Raw genomic sequence first — 12,445 nt, forward strand, 5'->3', positions numbered from 1 at the left:
ACATATTCTTAATTACATGTTGGTCCAAATTACGAATAAAATTGACTAAGATTTCACAAAGCAAATACTCTCAATAATTAAATAAAAAGAGCAGGGAAGAGAGGTACCCAGAAGTATTTAAGTATATATCAAATTTTTATTACACAAATATTAATGTTACATTAATTCTACATTTATTTATACATTATAGAGTAAAAATAAATGTAGAATATATAGAGACATCAGTGAATGTGTGCTTTATGAATATACATACAGGCTTTTGCATTGATTATATATTTGATCAACAATTATATAAATTACTTACAAATATCCTGAAATATAAATAATGATTATATAATTTTAAGTGAATACTATTGACAGATTTATGGAAAAAATATATAATTCAGTTAGGTATTAATAAAAATACGATATAATTATTCAATCTTTCAAAAGTGGGAGTAAAATGTATACTGACATATAGAAGATGTTGTCTAATATATATGACACTTTTAGTAATATGTACGTTAGTTATCATTATATTTCATATGTGTAAAGCAATTTTATTTGAAAATTTCCTACCATAGCTTTTTAGGTTCATATTGAGGAATCTTTGGGACTATGGAGAATTAAATGTGGATGGCAGTGGACAATTCCTTCAATAAATATCTATTGTATATGGATAAAAAAATATTAATGAATAAATAATAAATAATAACGACAGAATATTGTGGGTTTACACATCTGGCTGTTTGGAATTACTCTTTTAAGTGTTGTTAAGAACAACACTTTTGTTTTGCGTAAAACAACCAAACATACTTTGGGACTATTTTAACAAGACTAACATGGGAGAGAAAAATTAGAAGCCTTTCTAGGCTTTAAATGGATAATCTAGCAACATCTCTCAGCAATACAAATAACATGGACACTTAGGACTGATAAATAAGGCATAGTGTGGCAGGACTTGATATCTCATGAAATTAATCAGACATACCAAAGCAGATCAGAAAACCTCTCTGAAATAATGATTCCCATCAGAACGCTTCTCAGAAGCAATGATCAGATTTTGCAACTTTCTATTGGGGTGTGTGATATGACAAATAGAGCTCAGGTAAAGAATCAGGACCTTAGGAAATCCAGTCCAACATATACTGAAGTTAAGTGAGGCAAAGTATATCACAATGCCCAGATCCTTCTTCTTATGTTGAGATGAAGTACAATTCATTTCAAATATACTAAAATTCATCCCATTTGATCACTAGATAGAATTCTCCTTGTTATTCACAAGACTGCAGTCTGAATCTCATTCTCATTTCTTCTCCTAAGCCAGCACAGTTTTTTTTTCTGTCTTCAATTATATTCCAGTAGTCTACTACATACAAGAAACTATTCTTAACACTATTTTCCAAACAACTAATATAGATAAATTTAGAAGCAACATTTGAAAGAATTCAGCACATTGTACAGATGGAATAAATTTGCACTGGTTTTATTCATATTAGTTGCCTATTGATAGTGACAATTATAAAAAAAAGTAATGTGCATGGAATGTTAGGCAAATCTGAATTGGTATGACAGTGTGACTCATGAAAGAGTAAACAATAACTGAAGTTGTGTTTTAGTCAGTGACATTGATGTATTTATGAAAATTTGGAATTTGCACGAAGAACATTCAGTCAAAATGTGCACAGAGCCTGAATTCCAGGTCAAATGATTTAATGGATTTTACTTTTTGGCAATACTAGAATCGGAATGACAGGTAACTATCTGAATCACTGTCCTAAAGTGGATATTCACAAATCATAGTTTTCAGAGACAAACATCCATGAACTGAATAGCAATAGGGAATATTTGGACCCTCTAAAATCTATTTCTTAAAAATACACTGGCTTTCCATTCCTTGTATTGTTTTTTTTATGTGTGGCCAAAAGTCTACCATAGAGTGTGAAAATGTAATCATTGATAATTGCTCTACCCACCACAAACAGGATTCCATTTCCTGCCAGGAAAACTTATGGAAATATATAGAAATGTATGAGAAATTATCTGTTTCTTAGGTTAAATTCGTCACTGGAAGGGCAGAAATACTCAATCTCTTTATAGGCTGACATCTTTCCATTGTAATATGCCATGTGAGAAGTTTCACCTTATATTGATTCTTCGATACATCTCTACTCACTGTACAATACAAAATGAATAGAAAATGCTTCGGTTTACCTGTAGACTCTCTTTGCAGGATTTCATTAAGTGTTAGGATTGAAATAGTCACAAGTATTGTACTCATTTTCAAAGGTTTATGAAAAGGGTGGAGCCATCATTTTATATTATTCAATAGAAAAATAATGTTGTCTGAATATGCACATCACCAGAAACTCCTGCCTTCAAAAGTACCACATCTGAAATAAATAAATAATAAATAATTAAATGAATGACCATATCTGGTATTCATCATCTGAATTCATAAATCTAACCGATATCTGAACTCACATATCTAACCTATATCCTAAGTCAATTTTCCAGATTTCATTCACAATGCAGATATTCAAAAACTATGCCTACAAAAGCAGTCCAATTAGCAACAGGAACATTTTAGTGTATCATTTTTTCAAGTGTAATATTGTCCAAAATGAATTGTAAGTTTAGCAAGAAAAATCTGTATAACACCAGTTTATATGAGCAACCAAAGATTTTATGTGAAACACAAGTAGTACTTAATGAATGCACTCATTTGTAAAATTAATTTTTGGAAGTGGTAAAAACTTGGATAACATTTGCTTATGTCACATTGGTAATTTCAAAATGTGCAAGAAGTAGTGATTTTAGCCTTTATCTTTGGTATGTGAAAGAAGATTGTAATTTAACTTTGACTCAAGTACGGAAAAAATCATCAATATTATTGTTGTTCAAAAAACAACTTCTCACTGATCTCAAGCAAAATAATGTTGGATATTTGTGCTTACATTATATATTGTATAACGATAGCAAGCCTTCCTCAACTCACTTTTTCTGCATATTTCATGCATTTTGTAGGTTGGCTTTAAGTAATTTCAATCTCTTCTTCATAATTTCATTCCTAGGGTAGTGGAAATCTCAAAGCATTGGCCATGATGACTTTCCTCTGAAATTAAGAATAACAAATAATATTTGAAAGAACAATTTGAGCTTTCACTTTAAATCCCTAATTTTGAATTTGTGCCAGTTATTACATTTTCAAATTCATTATCTCATATTACAATGAATCAAACACTTTTGTGTCCATTTAGTCAATTAATTTTGAACCGAACAGATTTGAACAAACGTTCAAGTCTTTATTTTAATGATCACCAAAGAATAGGAAACAACCGATATGAAAACCCATAAAATCATGTAAAATGAATGATCTTTCAATTTTCATCCAACCTACATGATGGTTGTAATTGGGCAGGTAATAATTTTATTTGAGGTAATTATTCCTGAGCAGCATATACTGAATGCATTTCTTGAGGCTGGTTTTCACTGATCTTAGTGAACTGTTGTATTAAGTTTCAAAATCCTGTCTGTGTTAATTTTGTTCATATTATTTGAAGTGTGGCTTCTAAACCATCCAGAGAATGTTGATCATTTATTTGCAAAAATTAGTATTTAAGATAACCTGTCAGATGAACAGAAAAGCCTAAAGCTCTACATACCTATTTATGTACTTATATGCATAGATGTATACTACTATGTACATATTCATGTACATACATGTATAGATATATAAATACAACATATGCTGGTAAGTGAAATTAACCCAAAGGTATTGACACAAGAGGGTTACCTTTGTTGATCTTGCTTTTACTGTGCTATGTGAGTTTTTTTGTTTCTATTTCATTTTCCTCCTCCTGTTTACGATCCCTGATGTCACTGTATTGATTTTGATTTCTGGCATCTTGTAAATAAATTTTCTTTAATTCAGGGAGTGGAAAGGAAATAACAAAATCCTGAAAGAACACAGGATGACCCATTCAATGTTATGAGGCTTTATATTGGAAATGAACTTTAGAACGTTATGGTTGCAGAAGTATGTTGAGATTGAGGAGGAAAAGAATAGTAGGAGAAAAACAAAGGAAGGCATAACAATGTTTGACAAGCATTTTACACATTATATTAATGTTTTAACTTTAATTCCTCTACATACTATATTTACAAGAAATACATTTTTAAGAAGAGGCTAAAAATCAGAAGAGAACCCGACAGAACTGATCATGGTATCCAAATGTCCTGTTAATATGTATGTTGTAGAGGTAGGTGTACCACAAATTACAAATTTTGCATTGTGATATATTTCTCTTTTCATGTTCTCAAAAAGAAAATAACATTTCATGAATTTTATTGAAAATTTGAGTAGGATGTAAGAATTGATGTATATTATATACTATTTGACTTTAGACTCTATTACTTCCTAAATGCCAATTCAAACACACTTTGTTAAAGAATGATGATTTCTTTTCTCTCAAGGGTAAAATTCGATTGAATTAAGCAAAAAAGTAAAAACAATTAAACTGAAATCAAATATAATCTTTACCACATATTTATGGATATAGACAATGACTTTATCGGGGCTGGGAATGTGGCTCAATGGTAGAGTGCTTGCCTTGCATGCAAGAGTCCCTAGGTTTGATTCCTCAGCACCACATAAGCAAAAAGAAAAAAGGCTGGAAGTGACACTGTAGCTCAAGTGGTAGAGCACTAACCTTGAGCTGAAGAGCTGAGGGACAGTTCCTAGGCCCAGAGTTCAGGATCCATGACCAGAATGTGGAGGAGATGGGGAAAAACCAGTTGTTTAAGGATACAGGTGGACCTGTTGCAACAATGAGAAGTACAAGTTGTCATGTCCAAAACGAGCTTTACAACGTTGGTGCGGGGGGGGGGGGGGGGAAGGAGAAGGATTGGGATTAGGGGGGGAGGGGGGAGGCTGGGAAGGGATGTGAAGGATAAACAAAGGAGGAGGCTGCAATGCTTGGTAAAAAATGTACGCATTATCCTGCCCATGTAACTGTAACTCCTCTGTACAGTATGTTCACAAATAAAATTAAATTAAATTTAAAAGAAAAAAAAAAGAATGACTTTACCCACTAAGAAATTATTGTCAAGTATATAGATTTGAAATGAGACGACCAGTGTCATATAACAACATTTTGGCTTCAAAATGAAATATTATTAAGGCAATAAGGATAACACCAAAACAACAGAAAAGAACTACAAAAATATCCAAAGATCACACTAATATAAGTGATAAATACTTCAAGTGACAAAAGAAGGAGAGAGCGTAACATGGAGAAATATAGTTGAAAGTGAGATCACTTCTTGGCTAAGCGAACTTCTCAGCGACTTTGCTTTGTGTACCCTTGTTTTGGTTGGTGTGGAGAGAGGGGGAAGGTGTAACGGCCATCAGTTGAAAAAAGCTGTGGAATACTTTCTAAAATGTATGAATTTCCCCATATCAACACATAGTATTGTGTTGATAGAGATTTTAACACATCACCCTCATAAATATTTAGCATGTGTTCTCTCTCTTTGTAGCTCCTTCTTCAATACCAGTAACTACTCCAAACAAAAGCTTTCATACTACTTTAATCAATTAACTCACCTGGTAAAGAATGATTTTGTCACAACCCTGTTCTGTAGCATATTTATGTGTAAAAATTTGCTAGAAATTTCTCATTGAATTGTGTGTGCAGCCTTGTTCGTGAAGCATATATATTCATATGAAATTTCTATGCTACCAAATTTTGAAAAGACTTATTTGGTAATCAAAAGAAGAACATTAATTAAACCAAATTATTTACTGATAATAGTTAATCTAGTGGCAACACTAGGATGATTTTGGCCACATGGGAAAGCATATATGTATTGTGGTAGTTTTTATCGAATATTCCTTAACCTTACATTAAAAAATCTCTGAACAATGAAGTGACTTCTGAGAAAATATATAATATATATAATATATATTATATATATATATAACATATTATATATATATAATATATATTATATAATATATAATTATATATAATTATATATAATTATATATAATTATATATATATAAATATATTATATTATATTTATATATATATATATTTATATATATATATTATATTTTATATTATATTTATATTTATATTATATATTATATTTATATATATATATATATATTTATATATATATATAAATATATATATATAAATATATATATATATATAAATATATATAATTATATATAATTATATATTATATAATATATATATACATATATAAAACCTTGTTTGTACCCTTGATGTAAGAAGCATGACTTTACACAAATTGTTCTCATTTGATGAATAGGGAACATAAAAACATTTTTCATTTTTTTGGTGGGGGGGTAGTCGTGGGGCCTGAACTCTGGGCCTGGGCGCTGTCCCTCAGCTGTTCAGCTAAAGGCTACTGCTGTACCACTTGAGCCACACCACCACTTCCAGCTTTTTGCTTATGTGGTTCTGAGGAATCGAACCCAGGGCCTCAGTCGTGAAGGCAAGCACTCTACCTCTGAGCCACCTTCCCAGCCCAACATTATTTTTCTTTTTTTTAAGTTTTTTATTGTAAGAATATTGTACAGAGTGGTTACAGCTACATGTGTAGGGTAATGATTACATTTCATAGAGAGCATTTTACCTCCTCCTTTATTTTAAACATACCATCACTTCCTTCCTCATCTCCCCAAATTGTCGGAGCCCCTCACCCCAACAATGTCAAGTTCATTGTCAATATAGTGTCTGGTATATCTCACTATCACAATGGTCAGTGTGCGTCCTCAATTAAGCATGCTGTAATATCCCTTCCGGTCCCCAAATTACAGAAATAAATGTAAAAGGTACAGATGAGTAGCATCAAATCTGTTGAAAACAGCAGTTACCATGGGGGAGGAAGAAATAATAGAAACTAAAGTATCACATAGTGCATTGTAAGTACAGTAAACAAAAGTAGCATGAAAGAAATAAATCAAAAACCTTGTGTCCCTGTCTTGGGGAACATTTTGCTTAACATTATCTCCTATGGTCATATGTACCTAGCCTTTGACCTAGTGAGCTTTTCTTAATAATGTACTAGTCACTGCAAACAAAGGAGATCATGGGACCTGTTTCTTTGTGGCTGGCTTACTTAACTTAATATGATTTTTCCAAGACTTTCCATTTCCAAACAAAAAAGGCAGTCTCATTTTTATGGCTTCTGACGGATGCATAGAATAGGTAGATAGATAGACAGACAGATATAGATAGATAGATAGATAGATAGATAGATAGATAGATAGATAGATAGATAGATAGATAGATAGACAGACAGATAGATAGATCTATAAATCTATAAAATCTATAAATGTATATATACATAAATAAATAAATATATTCATAGGTATATATACCTATACATATCTTAGGGTTCCTTTTCCTAACATCACATTATCTGACCTTTTCTGCTTGACTCATACATATACTAGATATTGCTAATAGGGGAAATCATGGGACCTATATTTCTTTGGGCTTGGCTTACTTCACTTAATATAATTTTTTTCCAAATCTTTCCATTTCCTAACAAATGGGACAATGTCATTCTTTCTGATGGAGACATAGAATTCCATTGTGTACATATACCACATTTTCTTGATCCATTCATCTACTGAGGGACATCTGGGTTGGTTCCAGATCTTAGCTATGGTAAATAATGCTGCAATAAACATAGTTGTGCTGGTAGCTTTAGTGTGGTCTTGTTTGCAAACATTTGGGTAAATGCCCAAAAGTGGGATTGCTGGGTCGTAGGGGAGCTCTATGTGGAGTCTTTTGAGGAACCTGCATACTGCTTTCCAAAGTGGTTGAACAAGTTTACACTCTCAACAATAATGAAGTAAGGTTCCCTTCTGTCCACATCCCCTCCACCATCTGTTGTTATTAGAGTTCTTGATTTTAGCCATTTTAACTGGGGTGAGGTGGTATCTCATTGTTGTTTTGATTTGCATTCCTTTTATGGCTAGGGAGATTGAGCATTTCTTCATGTGTCTATTGGCCATCCTTTTTTCTTCATGGAATTTTCTCTTTAAGTCATTAGCCCACTTATTTATTGGGCAGTTGTTTCTTTGAGGATTTGTTGTTGGGGGATTTAATTTTTTGAGTTCCAAGTATATTTTAGATATGAGACCCTTGTCTGTTGTATGGCTAGTGAAGATCTTCTCCCAATCCATGGGCTTTCTATTGATCTTGCTAGCTATGTCCTTTGCCATGCAGAAGCTCTGCAACTTCATGCAATCCCATTTGTCCAACCTTTCTTTGATTTGTTGTGTTTCCGAGTATCTATTAAGAAAATTTCGGCCTGCATCAAGGAGACCTAGGGATTCTCCTAGTCCATCCTTTAATGTTTTCAGAGTGTCTGCTTTGACTTGGAGGTCTTTGATCCATTTGGAGTTGATTCTGGTGCAGGGTGATATATGAGGCGGTTTTTCAAAGATATAATATTCTGCAGTTTAATTATAATATACACATGAATGTGTGATATTAATATATTTATGAAAATAAACTCATTCTACATCATTCTATATCTTGCTTTATTTTCACTACCTAATTTGACTGCTATTGCTTTTGCATGTTTCACACTTCTTGGTGGAAACAAAGAGAGTCTCTGATTAAACATATGGGCAATATTATGCATGACGAATCTTTTGTAATTATATTGAAGTTCAAAATCTATCGATTGTTGTTATAATTCTTGAATGGAATCATCTTATTTCATCCAAGAATATAAATTGTTTCACACTGATGTGTAAGAGTTTAGGAAACAAAGAGTAGAGATGAGTACAAATAATGAGTACAAATGAGTACAGAGTGCAAATGAGTGCATAAAATCATGGAAATAGGACTTCCAAAGATTGTAAACTTCTATTGGATTTCTTTGTCACATCCTTACCTGATTGGTGAATGTGTGTCATTCTTCACAGTACACTCAGGTTTATCAATGAGATGTATTTCCAAAAGTTTTATAAAACGTTGAGAAAGCTTGTGTATCCACCATGGCCAAAAGTTTCAAAAGTTACACCTAAACCGTAGAACTTATGCAATGGCTAGTGTGAAAATAAAATGAAAAGACAAATGACAACTAATGTAACAGTAACCCTTACAAGAAAATATATTGGATATGATACTTACAACATTGAGTGTTAATGGGGAATGGGAAAGAGAAAGAGAAAGTGAAATGGGGTCACAATTTCAGTAAGGATTGTACTCTTGTGTAACCATACACTGGTCCAAGTCACTATGAAAATTCAGTAAAAGTAACAAAGAAAATAATAAATCATAGAACTTATGGAATGACTCATGTTACATTTCACATATTCAAATCACTTTGAAACAAATGATAATGACAATATCTGTTAATAATTCTTTGAATTCTAATTTTGCAATTAGCTCCTTTTTGTATATACAAGAAAAACAGAGCAGAAAAGAATTTTAGGCTAAATAGAGAAGTTCTGTATTTACAATTCTTTTATTGTCAGTTATTTCCAGATTACAGAATGTATATTAAAGCCTTTTAATAGAAAATATATAAATACTCTTTTACTAACAGTGAATAGTATTCTTCCATTTATATGTTACTTTTTAGTATCAAATAAATCATTACAAAATTTGATATTTCATAGAAATTTCATATAGATAGGTCTGCTCCACACATAGGATGCACACTGATAATGGAACAAGAAGTTTAAACACAATTTTTAGACATGAATACACTACTGCCAGAATTTTGGGGTACTCATTCTATCACTGGTGATCACTGAGTAAATTAGTGAAAATAGCATGAAAGCTTTAGATTGCAGTAGTTACTCCTACTGAAGACGAAGCTAGAAAGACATAGAACACATGAAGATTACTTTAGAATATGATTTCTCATAGATTCTATTGACCTTGTAATATATATATGTATATATTATAATGTGGAGAAATTCATAAATTTTAGAAAATATTCCACAGCCTGTTTCAACTGTGGGAAATTTACGCCTCCACCTCATACACCACCCAAAAATATGAAACACAAAGCGAAGTACTTGAGAATTTGATTTAGCAACGTATGAATCCGAATTTTAACTCTCATTTTCTCTGTTACTTTCTGTCATTCTCTTGTAACTTGAAAAAATTACTGCTTACATTAAAGTTGATAAACTATGCCTCTTTTATACAACATAATAGAAGAGTGTCGTTGTTCTTATTATTTTTTTATTTTGTTTTTGTTTTGTCTTAGGGCACTTTCATTTGGAAACCACAGTGAAAGCTTCTTATTTCATGATATTTGTTTTCTTATTTCAAATTAAAATGTGTTTTAGAAGAAATTTTCTGCGGACTAAATCACTCTGAATATCAATAAATGTGACATTATCATTATATATATACTTCAGTTTAATTGTTTATCATTTTTCTGCATAAATCACTTCAATTCCATTCCTGAGAATAGAAAGATAGATGATGATTCTTTAACCCAGTTTGTTGAACTTAGCATTTAGGAAGTATGGAGTATAATGCCAAACATTATGTTGTCTATATCAACTTCACATCCTGCTTATATTGTTAGTAACATTAAGGCAACCTTACTTTTCCTTGAGAGATTAAAAAGAGCAAAAATCTCACAATGACATCAAAGTCATTTGTGATAAAACTACCTTCAGACAAACAGAATAGTAGGGCATTTGGGTTCCATAATCAGGTTGTTTTGTTTTCTATTCATACTTTCTAGCTTCTTTTTTTTCAAAAATTATTTTCTCCAAAAGATGCTGTATGGATGATTTAAAACTACATCAGTATTGAGCACATTTCCTTCGAGTATTGTTATCCTTTCCTTTTTTCTCATACTTTCCTTTCCTTCCTGAACTTCATCACTCCTCCTCTACACCAAAGCTGCAACAATCATTTACCACACAGTGTCTTGTGAGTATCAATATACCAATGGGCATCTTGTGAGTATAAATATACCAATGGGCAAGTCTCCTGCCTCCTCAAAGTAGACAAATTGATGAACAAAATGGTACCAAAATCGAACACAGTGACAACAGGAATATAGCATAGAAAAAAAACATAAAGTAGAAAGAAAAACTGATATAGCATATTAAAATCAAGAAAAACACAAAGAAAACAGTTCTGTTTTTACCTTGGGTTTCATTTCATGTGGCATCACTTTATATAGTAATACTATCAATATCTTTATCCATCTATCTATACCAAAATATAGAGCTTTTGAGCTTTTCTGCTTATCTGATAGAGTTACCATAGACATATACTATAAATAGTATATGTCTATTATAGTATATATCTATATATTAATGATCAGTTTTGTGTTAATCTGTTTGAAGGGACAATCCAGTTTAGTGTGAACACAAGGGACACAAACAGGATTTTCAATCTTACTACCCAAGTTGTACTATGAAGAGATAAAAGTTATCTCGAGAAATACATTCAATAGATACTGCTAAGGCTCAGTGAGATAAAATGATTACCTGCACAATTATAACCATTATGTAATTTGGTTGAAAAATGCAAACATACATTTTGACCTATTTTCCTGTATTTGGATATAATTTATCACCTGTCTTTTGGGGATGATTAAAATTGGAGGTCTGAACATTTTTTCAAGACCAGTTGACTAAAGGGACACAAACATTGTTTCATTGATTGATTGTATTATGAGATACTGAATTTGACAATGTAATTACTGGCACAAATTCAAATCAAACAATCTATATTAGAAATTCAAATTCAACTATATTTAGTTATGTTTGTTTTCAGGTGATAGTCATGAGGCCAATACTTTCAGATTTCCACTAACATAGTAATACAAGCACAAAGAAGAGATGGAAATTGCTTATTGAATATTAACAAAATCTGCCAACAAATAAAATGCATGAACTGTACAGAAAGGGAGTCACAGAAGGTTCTGTACCTTTCTTTTTCAGAGAGCAATGTGTCGTTTTACAAAAATATTTGTGAGAATTTTAAAAAAATGCTTTTGTTAATTTATTCTCACTTCAGTCAAAGAAAAATTACAATCTTTTGTGTACAATATGGGTAAATGCTTAAAACTTAGCTAAGCACTTTGAAAGTACTGATGGGCAATAAGTACAAGTTACAAAATCTCACATCAATTTTAACACATTTATACATGAGTTTAATCACTAATTAATACTTCTTTTTCACATAGAGTGTTTCATTGTTTCATTCAGTGTTGCTTTCTGAAAATATATTTTATTTTAAGAGAGATTTGCACATGAATAAATAATACTCTGAAAATATTACTGTTGGTAATTGGCCTGCTTCTTCAAGAATATTTTCGGAAGATCTACCTTGTGAAAGAAAGTTGGAACAGTGTAGTTAGAGTAGGGTTTATACAGGTGAATTCAAAAGATGATCATCAGACATGATGTCTTTGAAAACAGGTTGT

Source organism: Dipodomys spectabilis, unplaced genomic scaffold (genome assembly GCF_019054845.1).
Source record: "Dipodomys spectabilis isolate Male_0828 unplaced genomic scaffold, ASM1905484v1 ptg000013l, whole genome shotgun sequence".
NCBI classification, from domain to species: Eukaryota; Metazoa; Chordata; class Mammalia; order Rodentia; family Heteromyidae; genus Dipodomys; species Dipodomys spectabilis.